This window comes from Xyrauchen texanus, chromosome 29 (assembly GCF_025860055.1).
Source record: "Xyrauchen texanus isolate HMW12.3.18 chromosome 29, RBS_HiC_50CHRs, whole genome shotgun sequence".
Classification (NCBI taxonomy): domain Eukaryota; kingdom Metazoa; phylum Chordata; class Actinopteri; order Cypriniformes; family Catostomidae; genus Xyrauchen; species Xyrauchen texanus.
Genome location: NC_068304.1, coordinates 36,900,087 through 36,914,726, shown reverse-complemented (window position 1 = coordinate 36,914,726; position 14,640 = coordinate 36,900,087). Strand labels below are relative to the sequence as shown.

Here is a 14,640-nt window from a genome sequence, read left to right as displayed (position 1 = left end):
TTAATGACATTGCAGTTTCAGCTAACACCAGATGGCTAGTAAAGCTCAGACAATCAAAATGTTCTCTCTGACTCATTCAGTATGATGAGACACCCGACAACCATGTCAACCCTTCTCTTTTTCCAGATTACTCAGCTCCATGTTTGGAAAAAAGAAATCTATTTCTAAAATTAGACACCCTGATTGCTTGTTGTGATAGTGGGTAAATCCCACTTGATTATCATGACTTGCCTGCACCAGACAGACTGACCCAAAACACTGAGCTTCTATGTTATCGAGAAGAACTGCTTTCCTTAAAAGAATAGTCCACCCAAAAATAAAAATTCTGGCATCATTTACATCATGACATTTTAAACCCATAAGCTGAACTTTTGGTTATTAAATTATTTGTATTTAATGTAATTTTTATATTTGATATTATTTTTAATGTAATACTTTTTTGTGGAAAGTAAATACATTTTTGTGGAGTAAATACAATAATAACAATATATAATACCATCAAAAGGGTAAAAAGATCCGGGTATGTATTTTTTTTAGTTATGTCACATCCTTGAAAGAGGTATAAAGAGGGAACAAAGGTCCATCCATCCATCTTCTTTAGCCGCTTGTCATATGCAGGGTCATGGGTGGTGCTGGAGCCTATCCCAGCTGTCTCAGGCAAATGCAAAGAAACACCCTGGACAGGTGGCAAGTCCATCACAGGGCAACACACACAGAAATACACATTCTATGTCACATCATGTGGGGGGCTGTGGCTCAGGTGGTACAGTGAGTTGGCCACTAATCGCAGGGTTAGCGGTTCGATTCATGGCCCACATGACTCCACATGCCGAAGTGTCTTTGGGCAAGACAATGAACCCCTAGTTGCTCCCAATGGCAGGTTAGCGCGTTCCATGGCAGCTCTGCCATCATTGGTTTGTGAGCGTGTGTGTGAATGGGTGAATGAGTCACAATGTAAAGCACTTTGATGCACTAAGGTTAAAAAACGCTATATAAGTGCAGACCATTTATATTCACACTCTTATTCACAGCCACAATCAATTTAGGGTCTCCAATTAACCTGAATGTCTTTTTGGACTCTGGGGGAAACCAGAGCATCCATAGGAAACCCACATGCACATGGTGAGAACATTCAAACTCCATACTGAAAGGCCCAGTTGAGCCAGGACTTGAACGGAACTTCTAGCTGTGACCCACTGAGCCACCATGCTGGAACAAAAGTCAAACCACCAAAAAAGGAAGAGATAACTTGTGGGAGCTATATCAGAGAATGAACTAAAGATGGCTTTCTCCATCAGATAGAAGCATCATAACATCAGCATTAGGTTCATGTTAATGGCATGCTTAATGTCAAGAGATCCATAAAGACTCACAGCACTTTATTTGCCCGACAATGGAAAAAACTAAACAGTGAATCTCTGGTCTGAGTAGGTTGAAATGAGAAGATAAGACTCTCTCCTTCAGTCACGTGCACACATAGACATCAAAGGAGGCTTGAGCACCTGCCCTTTTTCTTCCTCGAGAGAAAGTGCCCTTTTGTCTGGGGTATTTTTTTTTATTTCTATAAATGAATATATATATTCCTGTTTGTGCACAGCTTCCCTGTCAAAAAAATATATGTCTTGAATAAAAAATCGAAATATCAGATCGGAAGATGAGACTTTGTCGAGTTCTGATGCCCTCCCTCTCTCTCTATCTTTCTCTCTCTCTCTTTCCCTCCATGTCTCCGAGCAACAGTGCAGCACACATCGGCACAACAGACACACAGACAGGCAGGCTGCAGCCCCTCCCAGCTCCTGTTGTGTTTTTCTTGGCTTGTGTGGAGGTGAGTGGTGATGAACAAAAAACTAAGCTACCAGTGTCTCCAATTTACAACTAATTAGCCAAAAGACACATTTAGTTAACTTGCTAACATGCATGACTCATTTTCTACTAGATAATGTTATAAGTTAGATAAAGTTCAGCTAAGGCAATATATCATAGCCATACTACATGCTAATATACTGTATTTAATGGAGACACTACCGGTAACAACATCACAATCACCACATTGATATGAAAATTAGGCATTAACTACTTCAAATGCGCTAATTTGCATATATTTGACAAGGCACTACAGGTGAATAGGATAAACAAAATAACTAAAGCATATCACCCATAAAGCATATGGTGTATTCCAATAACACCAAAATAATTCAAACGATTTATTGCCTTGTGCAAAATAAACAAATTATTAGTGAAACTATGTCCCTCTCCTTGGTGAAGTAATTTATTCTAAATATAAACTTGAAACTAGTATACTAGCATAGTTTCCTTTGCTGTTGCCTGCTCTTGTGATAAACCTAGTGAATACTGAAGAAGACCATGGTCTCTGTGAAATGATTATTTTGTAGAAATCTGTTGAGAATGAAACAATTGCTTGAGTGTGGGAATTACAATAAATTGGCAAGGAAGTCAGAGTTGTGTTAATATATTTAGTGTTTTGTTAAAAAAAAAAAAAAATATGAGAAGTGCCCTTTTTTTCCACTTGAGCTTCTGCCCCCCAAAATGTCTGTGCACGTCCTTGCTCTCCTTGCCTTTTTCAGCTTGTCCCCTTGGACCCAAGCCTTCAGACAAGACAAATCTTTGTCTTATCTATCACACACACACACACAGGTTTCTTGTCTGAAAGAAATCAAACATTTGGAATGAGTTGTCAGAATTCTCTGAAGCAGCTCTCAATGACAGTATTGCGTTTGGGGACATCTGTTGGAGTTTTTAGGGTTGGTACCAACACTATTCAGAAGACCAATCTGAAAATTTGGCTTTCACAACCTATTTTCCTTACCTAATGTTACATATTTCCCAGTGAAATTGGATATTCAGTGATATGGTGCCATAATTTAGTCTATCTGGAATTGACTGGATGGTGAAAAGTGGCATTCAAAACCAAAATGGAGCAAGACCCGAATGTGAGTTTGTAGTCAATTCTGGAGGATTGCAAGATGGCTAGATTTTATAAATGCAGATGTGCCTAAACTGTAGTCTAAAACAATATCTTAAAAGCTATTATAGCTTTGGGGACACATTTTGTCACATTTTAGTAACTAAATTCTGATGAGAGATTTTACAAAACACAGACTATAACATAGATCTCAAGCCGAATTGTATTTATTTTTTTCCAGATGGTTTTAAAAACAAACTGGGCACGATTCCATAAGTCGATATATGTTTTCCTTCTAAATCTATATCAGATCCGCATGAGCTGAGGAAACCGGCAAAAATCCACCCACATGTACACATCATGCACAGACAGGGGACATTTGTAATGTTTTTAATAACGGAAACTCCTATGAAAAGGCCAGAGTGTCGTGGCAATGACGTCTGCCTGTAGTATTAATAGTGCATCACGTCATACCTGCAACTGTGACTCTCCCACTATCCCTCCACTACGCGCCCCCCCCAGGGGGCACTCTCAATGGGCTGCCTAACAGGAATAAGATATAGCACATATCTACAATCTGACTCACTCCGATCACACCATCTCTGGTTATTCATATAGATCAGAACATAAAAACTGGCAAAAACTTCTTGAGTGAGTCAGCAGAGCACAATTTTTCTTGTCTTAATAACCTTTTAGGAAAACTTATGCAAATTTCCATGAATATATTATCTGTTTTGTACTGTTGAGGAGTGCCGATTAAATTAAATAATCCCATAGTTATATATTTACAAATATATAGCCCAATTAAATAGCTTCAATGTTACTAGCAACTTTTTGAAAGTAGCTTGAAGAGTAGTAAACTACTTTTTCAAAAGGGAAGCTATTGTAATTTAAGTAAATTATGAGCAATTTAAAGTTTGGCAGTCTGCAGTTTCAAAGCAGCATCCCCACCAATGCTATTATGAACAAAATAACAATTTTGAACAATTCCACCATACTCTGGAAACAAACAATGCCTGTGAAAACATCCATTCAAACCACACCCATTGCTTTTTTTTAAATGAGAGCTAATTACTTTAGCGACACAACTGAGAAATAGGTAGTAAGTCTTTAATTTTGCCATTTAAAGCACACTGAGTTGAAAAAACTTGCTTTTAAATTAAAGGGTTCACTCCCTTTAGAGTGGTGGGTTAATTCATTTTTAGCAGTGCCTTTAGTCAAGGTGACTGTACAAAGCCATGGGAATCAGAAGTACAATCACTCATTTACAGACACCAAAAGATGGTGTTTGGCGACTACAAAGCTAGTTCAGAAGTTCACAAAGATCGCTGGACCTTATGGTACAGATTAAATCATGTGAGAGAAAGAAATGGACCTGGTGAGAGGGAAGCCTTTCTATCAAGGCAACTCCTGCTCTAAACTCCTATCTAAGCTCTGTGGAGGGTCTTTTGATCAATAAGCCTCAAGATAACAACACTTTGACCTCCTACTTCACATAGTCCCCCCATAAGCACATTACTTCACAGTGATCTTGTTTATTTTGGCCAATTATCGAAGATAATATATGAAGCAATCTATCTAAAAAGTCAACGCATTTAGAATTAAACCATTCCTATTGAAAGGATAATTTCACTGGCAACTTAAAATGTTTTAAATCTATTCTTGTGCAATAAACTTAACACTCCTGATCTCGTTTATTCATCTATAAATTCATTAAAGATGCCAAAAGTGAGTATAATGGAAATCACATCATTATCATGTACCTTGTCAATATTGGTCACTCATCCATAGTATTTACAATCATTGAGACCCCAAAGATTTAATCCGATCGATATTTGCCTTGACACACACTGCCCCTGTGCCAGCCGCTACAATGGGGCCAATATTACAAAGTGAGTTGACGAAAACTGGCAGCAGACTTTTCCATATAATATCAATGATGCCACATTCATAACTAAGATGCTGCCAGACAGTACTTACAAACTCTGAGACTTAAAAGTGATCTCAATAACATAACAGAAATTGGGTTCAAGAGAAGCGATATAAAAAGATTATTCATTGTGTTCTGGGGAAGGAATATTGAAGCTTGTCCAAGTCTCAAATGCAGTACTGCTCAGTGATAGTTATACATAGGGTTGTCAAACCCCACTTTAAAGATAAGTGTGCTGGTATCCCTTAGACTTCATGATCCCTGTTAATTTAGTGACAGAATGTCAAAAGTTTTGCAGCTGTAATCAGTCTGTGCTCACTTAAATTCAAATCACTGACTCCAGTGGCCAAAGCTGGAAGTATTGTTGAATGTATGGGTACATGCACGCTCCAGTTTTCAGGTGAAATGTCCACAGAGTGGCGCTAAAAGCGAGTAGTATTTTTAGTTTTAATTTATGTCAACAGGAATGCATATTTTATTAACAGTAACCCAAACCCCAACCCTAAACATCACCATCAGCAGAGTAAAAGTGTAATTCTTGAGAGAAAATGCAACCTTCGAATCGCGCTCACAAGTGTTTATTTGAACTCGATATCATCCTGGTTCCAATGGGACCTCAAGTCATGTCTCTGAGGCTGTCCGAACAAAGCACTATCAGTAGTGCAAGAGGGAAATGTGATCATACTCGAATTGACGCAAAAATGTCTGATGGGGGATGGCGCTTGCCAGTAATTTGGCTGAATGGGGTTGATTTCAAGGTACATGAAATTTCGGAAGCAACATGTTGATTTAGTAAATATATATTTAGTAAATTTCATTCTGTTCCTTGCAGGAAGTTATTGTATTGCTTCAGAATATGGTGCACAAGTTGTACAGTCTACTTTTATGGTGCTTAACCGCAATTACAAATACTCACGTTACTGTAATTAAGTAGTTTTCCCAGGAATTGTACTTTTTAAGTAGTTTGTATACTTTAACCTTTACTTGAGTACATTTTAAGTGCTGTAACAATAATTTTACTGTGCTATTTTCATACCGTCTGTTTTCACTACTTCTCTGTCCTATAATTGGCGGCGCAAGATGGCGGCACGGTAGCACGCAGCAGCCACTCCAGATCCAATATGGAAATGGTGCTATTTTTGTTAGTTAGCACGACTTTTACAGCACATGGACATCGTTGTTTGTGTTTACCATTGCCAGACACTACTAAAATATGAGATTCATGCAACAACCAAGCTGCATGATGATCTGCAGGAGAAGCTACGCGACCTTGGCTTGCTGTGGAGACCAGGCCTCAAATCCTTGGCGTTTGCATTTGAGAGTATGACTTTAATTCAGTTGTTTGCGTTAACTGTTTTGAAAGCATGAATTTTATTCAAAGAAATTTGAATGTAGTGTTTCGAGAAAATTTGGAAAATCGAACTTTAGGTCAATGCACAATCAGTTTAGGTCAATTATAAAGTGTTCAGATGGCTGTGTTAATTGTTTTGAGAGCAGTGACCTGAGTTTAGAGAAATGCGTAAAATCGATTGAGAAAAACTGTATACAAGTATAACAAGGAAACCACTCACTACTTCTGGCAATATAACTCGAGTAGCATTAAATGAATTAATGTAATAGAATAAAACAGTGACATTTTTAATGATAATATTTTTTTAAATAATATATATATATATTTTTTTTTTTAATAATACCAACCCCTGATGTAGAGATAGAGATAGTGTTAATTTGTATAATAAATTACCGGGAAAGTAGAGATGATAAATCAATATTTATACTTAGCCTTTATCGTGTTTTTTCTAATGTCTGATTGAAAAGTATCAACCTTTGCAGATCAATATTTAAGCAGAACATTCCACAACTCACAAACTTCAGAAAATTGTGCATCATGCATTAGAATAAGAACACAGCTATTACTGGGCTTAAAAAATACAATAACTAAATCAATGTGGGACATTGTATCTTAAAAGGAGGACAATGTGTCCCCCATGTGCTACTTGGAAATAGTTCACTCAAAAATTACAGTACTGGGAGGAGGGTCATGTGATTTTTGGAGCGTCAAAATTTTGGCACCCTTTCACTTGCATTGTATGGACCAAAAGAGCTGAGATATTCTTCTAAAAATCTTAATTTGTGTTCTGCAGAAGAAAGTCATACACTTCTGGGATGGCATAAGTGTGACTAAATGATGAGATAATTTACATTCCCCATCTGTCGCTGACTTCGACATTGTGTCGAATGATGTGACACTAGGGAACTTCTTTGAAGGCCTTGGTTACCTCTGAACTTGAGATAAAGGCCAATGAGAAATCGGCAGACAGAATGTCCCTCCTCTGGACATACGGGTATAAAAGGAGGGAATCATGCATATATCATTCAGATTTTTTCTTCGGAGCAGAGCAGTTGTGCGATCAGCGAGCTGAGATCACTTACTGTTCCACTCACCTCTGTAGAGCGTATGCTGTTGGATCTACGGCGCATAACATTGGCTTTCTCCTTCTCTGCAAGGTAGTGCAGCTTTGCCTCATGGCCAGTCTGGTTACTCCCTCGAGCCCCCCGAGCTGGATGATGAGTTTGCCGCTGCATCGGAGAGCGTTTCGGCATCTGACGCAGAAGACTCGACTGCAATGCTGCCTTCGGGTCGGCACACCCAGTCTGAGGCTGACGCCCAGATGGCCGACATGCTTCCCGGGCCACCGTCAGCGTGGGGCTAGACTGGAACCCTCCGTCCTCCCCACAGCCTTCACGGCTAGAAGATTGGTTCCTCGGGTCCGGGCGGCGCTCTTAGCCAGCCACCCCCCCTTGCCTTCGTGTCGGCACGCCCAGTCTGAGGCTGATGCCCAGATGGCCGACATGCTTGCCCGGCCGCCATCAGCGTGGGGCTGGACTGGAACCCTCCGTCCTCCCCACAGCCTTCACAGATAGACAATTGGTTCCTCGGGTCCGGGTGGCGCTCATAGCCAGCCACCCCCATCCCCCCACCCCGGTTCCTTACTTCCCAGAGGTGCATGATGAGCTGACGAGGTCGTGGAGGGCTTTCACTGCCTGTAATTGACCTCCTCGCTCATCCGCTCTCACTACCCTTGGCGGCGGGGTGGCCCACGGTACTCTGAGGACTCTCAGGTGGCCAGAGCAGTTGCTATCCACCTGTGTCCCGTGAATGACGCCACCTGTAGGATGACGTCATCACTGACCGCCAAAACCTACATCGCCGCTGGACAGGCCACCTCCGCCCTGAATTCCATGGCCCTCCTGCAAGTTCACCAGGCCAAGGCACTCAAAGATCTGCACTTGGGTAGTCCTGACCCCGGCGTGTTGAAGGAACTGCGCTCTGCGACCGACCTCGCCCTCAGGGCCACGAAGGTCACAGCATGGACACTCGGGCAGGCAATGGCCACCCTTGTGGTCCAGAAGCATCATCTATGGCTGAACCTGGTCAGATGCGGGATGTGGACAAGGCACACTTCCTCAACACCCCTGTGTCTCTCTGTTCGGTCTATTCGCCTACACCGGTGAGGACTTTGCCCAGCAGTTCTCAGCAGTGAAGTAAGAGATGGAGTAAGAGATGAAGATCATGCCCCACCACCGCACCAGCGCGGTCTGTCTGCTCGCCTAGGGTGTCCCCCTGTGGCTTCCAAATGACAGGCAGCTCCGCCTCAACCTGGGCCCAGCTCTCAGCCCCAGCCTCGAGCACCCGGCAGGAAGTGCACGCCCCCTTTTGAAAGTGACGTCGCCTCTGCTCCTGAGGGATTATTGGATTGTTAAGTGTCCAGTTGATCTGTACTTCAGATTCTCACAGGAAATAGTAGGACATCCGTTTATTTTTACACTTACTGTTTCATGAAATCTGAGGATTCGGACTCACTACAACATTGGCATATTGTTTTTGGCATACTATATATTAGGGAAGTATGGATATTCGGATGCAGCTTCAGTCTCTCTTTGCTTACATTATAAGGAAAGGAGCAGCCTGGGCATTCTTCAGAAATCCACCTTTTATGTTCAACAGAAGAAGACATTCATACAGATTTGAAACGACATGAGAGTGAAAAAAATTAATGACAGAATATTCATTTTTGTGTGAACCTTTAACCATTTGACTAATAACACTTCCTTGTTAATCCCAGCTTCATCCAAACAGAGCATATTGCTTTGGAAGACATGGTTGAACAAGTCAGAACAACTCAAGTCATATGGATTACTTTTATAGTGCCTTTTTGGAGTTTTGGGCTCCATTCACTTACATTGCATGGACAAACCTCATATATTCTTCAAAATATATTTTTTGTGTTCCACGGTAGAAAGTCAAGAATTTCAGATGACACAAGGTGAGTAAATTAGAGAATTGTCATTATTGGATAAACTATCCCTTTTACCAGAATAAATCCTCTTGGATCAGCATGTGGGTAGTCTGCAGAAAACAGAAGCGCCATTTTTAGGTTGAACCAGCTCGAGAACTCATCATTTCCTTCACCTGGGAAATCATGACTCACGTTACCCTGACCCTACTTGACCAGCCTGACACACTGCCCCCACGACTCCAACAGGAAGTGCCAATGCAATGCCTCATGGGTCTGCCGAGGCCAAACCTGAGCACAAAACACACTCTATTAGCATACTATTATCTATTCAGTGCAGTGTGAGTGGGCAGGGCAATTAAAGGCACGATAAGAGAGAACTTGAGCCTCAGCGTGTGATCTGACCTAATCTCTGGTTTCGTTCACAGTGCATTCTACAGACTCTTTGATTAATGGCGAAGAGCTCGTAATGAGAAGCTGGACCATGTAATCAGAGCTCTTGAGGGACAAGAGAGAAATACAAATGTATTCACAAATCCACATGGACGACAGTGGCAGATGCCACACAGCCAATAGAAAGTTCTTTAATGAAGCCACACTATGTTGCAAATTCACTTTCCTGATGTACCTTACTTCACAAAGGGATGGCCTACATATAGGACCATTAAGATTTTTTTTTTTTTTTTTTGCATTGTTACATTATTTTCAGGACTTAAGCACAGTTAACTGCCAAATTCCTTTGGTATTTGAGAAAACAAATACCAGGACATTTCTAAGACAGATTTTGTGAGAAAAGTCCAAAGATTAAATAGTGATTATAATGTAACTTTAGAATGTCTAAGTAAAATAGTTAGGTATTACTGATCTAATACATTTTTTACAAAAAGCTACTAAACATTTACACTGTTTTTTCCCAGGAAATACCTTGTGACCTTTTTTTTCCACAGTGAAACTGGCCATCAAAGAGGCTAATAGAATTGTACAGGTATTTATGTTAATCTTATATAGCATTTGTAACTTCCCCATGTAACAACCAGCCCCAGTTTCCCCTGTTGAGTGAAAAATAGGCATTAGGTCTCCAAAAAATAAAAGGTATTACTTCTGTCTCCTCTGGGCCTCTGAGGTTTAAATCAGATGTATTATATTTCTGTGTTTCAAGCATATTGTATGTTTTAACAAAGATCAGATAACTTTTTATTTCCAGTACATTTGAGTCTGCCAGGGAATGCACTTTTGATGTGGTGTTTTGGGATTATTTTATACCTGGTAGTTCATTATCATGCATAAACTATTGTGCCACTTACACACAAAGGACAAACTAGGAGTAATTTTTCAAGTCTCTTGTAAAGCAGCTTCCTCCCACCATGGTACGTTAATTTAGCTGTTTATTTGATCTACTGTATTTCATTCCAAGAGAGGCAATTTGTAAGTGGGTTTAGATATGGTTTGTGAAATGACTGGAACACTCTATACTGTACGTGTATTTAATGCTGATGTATTTTCTTTTATTATTATTATTTTTATTTCCTTGATGATAATGATTGAAGTAAATTCTGGTTTGACTTTCCCCAAAGCAGAAATAAAACTTGTCATCACATATGCAGCTCATCACTCTAGATGTTTTAACAAATCTTATAATATGAACCAATTAAATTACTTCCTGTAGTTTCTGTTGTTTAGCCTGTTTATATTTCTCATCTGCAGAAATAACCAAATTAAAAGAATGTGTTCGTATGTACATTTATTTGCAATCTCTTACTGTCTATTTTTCTACTTTTGTTCTTTATTCACAGACAGACTTATGACAATTAGAACAGTTATTGCTGTCGGCAGTTTGCTGCATCTGAATAATAGGATGCATTTTCATAACCTAGCCTAAACTAGACATGAATCTGAGTGGATTCAAAGTGGGTGTGCATCTCATGAATGAATGTTAGTTCTTTTCTGTAACAATATAATATAATCAGCTGCCAACTACATAAAAAAATAATCATAAACCTGGATCATTTCATGTGTACACTGCTTTCCTTCACTGTTTCACTGATCGGATCCGTAAAAGTACAGATTCTGTTTAACTTTTCTGTATTTCTCTTTTGGCCAAACATCAAAAACAGCATTTTTGACTAAATATTGGGCGCATTCCTAATAGTCAACATTATGCATGTTCTGTATGTGTACGAGAAGTGTTATGTGCAGGTACACAGTTTGACAAATTAAAGCATCAATCCTCTCGCAATCATCCGCATCCTCATAAAACTAGGTTAAGACCCAGAACGCCACATCGCTGAATCTCTCAAGGGCTCCTAGTTCCCTTAGAATGCAAATAAATGTCAATTCAGCATTTTGAGAAATCGCCTTACAACTTAGGACTCCTAAAGGTCACCAGGGGTTATTTCTCCATGGAATCACCCCAGAAAAAACCAAGCGAACCTGAAAGAACTTGAGTCATATGTACTTAAAGCTGAATTGTGTTTTTTTTATGTTACAAAACTTCTCTTATCCCCGCTTATACTATAAGTAAACCGTTTGTGTGAGCATCCCAAACAGCCCAGGCCCCTGTTGGCTCGCTCAACCATTGGCATGCGTTTGGGGCCAGACAATCTGTTTGTCCAACCACTGGGATACAGTGGGGTTTTCAGGAAACTGGTTTAAAACCATTGGTGGAATTCCATTTGGTATTTGTGGAAGCAGGGGCGTGGTCAAGTGCCCATCCAGAGAGAGAGAAGTGGTAAGAGCACTTACACCTGAGCTAAATTATGATTAACACCTGTCTCTAATTACAGTGAGCAGGGGGAGAGCGGCATACAAAGTGCCACACCACCAGCAGTGGAGAGAGAGAGTAGGGGTCTGGAAGTTAATTGTGAAGCTGAAGTTAATTGTGAAGCTGAAGCTGAAGCTGATTGTGAAGCTGAAGTTTATTGTGAAGCTGGCGTTTTGTGGCACCCCTGTAAAAGCCAATAAAAGCTCACGTACCTGAGTTGAAGGAACCTGTTTTCCTGTGTCCTCTTTGAAGTCGCTACAGTGTTGCTATGGTCACAGAAATGAAACTCTTCACCTATAATCGAGTGGACTGGGAATGTGAACAACCTGAAAGAAAGAAGAGCTTAATCCTTTGAAATATGGAAATAATAAAAAAAAAAGTGAAATAAGATACAAATTCAGGAGTATATTCAGAGGCATGTTTCTTGTGGAAGTGGCTGCTATATGTATACACTGGCAGCCAAATGCTTGGAATAATGTACAGATTTTGCTATTTTGGAAGGAAATTGGTACTTTAATTCACCACAGTAGAATTCAAATGATCACAAAGTATAGTTAGGACAATACTGATGTAAAAAAACATCATCATCACTATTTGAAAAAAGTCATTTTGATCAAATCTAGACAGCAGCCATCACTCCAAAACCTTACCCTTGAGTAATCATCCTAAATTACTAATTTGGCACTACAAAATCACTTGCAATTATATCAAACACATTTGAAAGCTATTTGGTTAGTTAAATGAAGCTTAACATGGTCTTTGTGTTTCTTTTTGAGTTGCCACAGTATGCAATAGACATGGCATGTCTTAAGGTCAATATTAGGTCAAAAATGGCAACAAAAAAACATCTTTCTCTAGAAACTCATCAGTCAGTCATTGTTTTGAGGAATGAAGGCAATACAATACTTGAAATGGACAAAAAAAAAAATGAAGATTTCATACAAAGGTGTACACTACAGTCTTCAAAGACAAAGGACATCTGGCTCTAGCAAGGACAGAAAGAGATGTGGAAGACCAGATGTACAACTAAACAAGAGGATAAGTACATCAGAGTCTCTAGTTTGAGAAATAGACGCCTCACATGTGCTCAGCTGACAGCTTCATTGAATTCTACCCGCTCAACACCAGTTTCATGTACAACAGTAAAGAGATGACTCAGGGGTGCAGGCCTTATGGGAAGAATTTTAAAGAAAAAGCCACTTTTGAAACCGATTAACAAGTAAAAAAGATTAGAATGGGCAAATAAACACACATTGGACAACAGATAATTGGAAAAGAGTGTTATGGATCTTAACCCCATTGAGCTTGTGTGGGATCAGCAAGACTTTAAGGTGCATGAGAAGTGCCCAACAAGACTCATCTATGGCAAGTGCTACAGGAAGTGTGAGGTGAAATGTCACCTGAGTATCTGGAAAACTGAAAGTTAGAATGCCAAGTATATGCAAAGTTTTCATAGCTTCACATGGAGGATTATTTGATGAGAACTCTTTGAAGTATTTTAAGAAGTTTTAGTCAAGAATTTTATTTTTCAAATTGTAATAGTAATTTTTCAAGATATTAAAGTCCTGACTATACATTATGATCAGTTGAATGCCACTTTGCTGAATAAAAGTACCAATTTCTTTCCATAAGAGCAAAGTCTGTACATTATTCCAAATTTTTGGCCGCCTGCCTGTGTGTGTGTGTGTGTGTGTGTGTATGTGTATAGATATATGTGATAGGGCAGAGGGCGGGGCCGGGTCGTTATGCTGCACACCCGGCCCCTAATCAGGCTAATCAAGCCTCTGGGAGGGATAAAGGCGGACTGGAGGCTGCAGTGCAAGAGAGAGATAGATTTCCGGGCAGCTGTCCGACTCCTTTGTGTGTTTGTCCTTTCGTTTCTTCATTAAAATATTATTTATATTGTCAAGCCGGTTCTTGCCTCCTCCTTTCCATGAATCCCTTTACAATATATATATATATATATATATATATATATATATATATACACAGTATATATTTATATAAAATGTTTTATCATAATGTGGCATGTGCTAGACCAGCATTTACAGGATCTTTAAGGTTCTGATCCCTTATTATGGTGAGAAATCCTCTATAATACATGCTAAATTGTCCTGACCACTGTCATTACAGTGTCTAACAGGGAACTGTGGAGGAGTGCGGTTACACACTGCTGCATGCCTGTAACGGTTACCCTGTCTTGTCTCACTGTTGCCCTTTGTTTGTAATTTTGTCACTTTTGTTATTCCTTAGTTTTCACTTTTGTCACCCTTGTACCTCCATAGTCTTGTTTTCCCTCGTGTTCACTGTTCATTGTTTTCACCTGCCCTTGTTAATTTGCCTTTGGTTTCTGTTAATCACCTTGTCACCTAGTTTGTGTTCTGTTTGTTCATTGGCCCCTTTTTCCCATGTTTTTGTATTTATATCCTGGTTTTTGGTTTAGTCCTTGTCTGTCGTTGAATGCTGTTGTACGTAGTTTGTGCTCGCTCCCATGCCTGTGTTCCCGTGTTCCAGTTCCTGTGTTTTCGTGTTTTGTTTTCATTTGCCCATCGTGGTAGTTTTGTTTATTCCATGCCTGTGTTCCTGTGTTCCAGTTCCTGTGTTTTCGTGTTTTGTTTTCATTTGCCCATTGTGGTAGTTTTGTTTATTCATGCCTGTTTGTTTCCTTCAATCAAATAAACCCGCATTTGGATCCTCATCCCTTGTCTGACTCCGGCCTCATTCGTTA

At 39.9% G+C, this 14,640-nt stretch overlaps 1 pseudogene; it reads right to left on the bottom strand.

Annotated features, from left to right (window-relative positions):
- LOC127623067 (cholinesterase-like) overlaps positions 1 to 14,640 on the bottom strand; it is a 36,055-nt pseudogene that overhangs the window by 6,724 nt on the left and 14,691 nt on the right.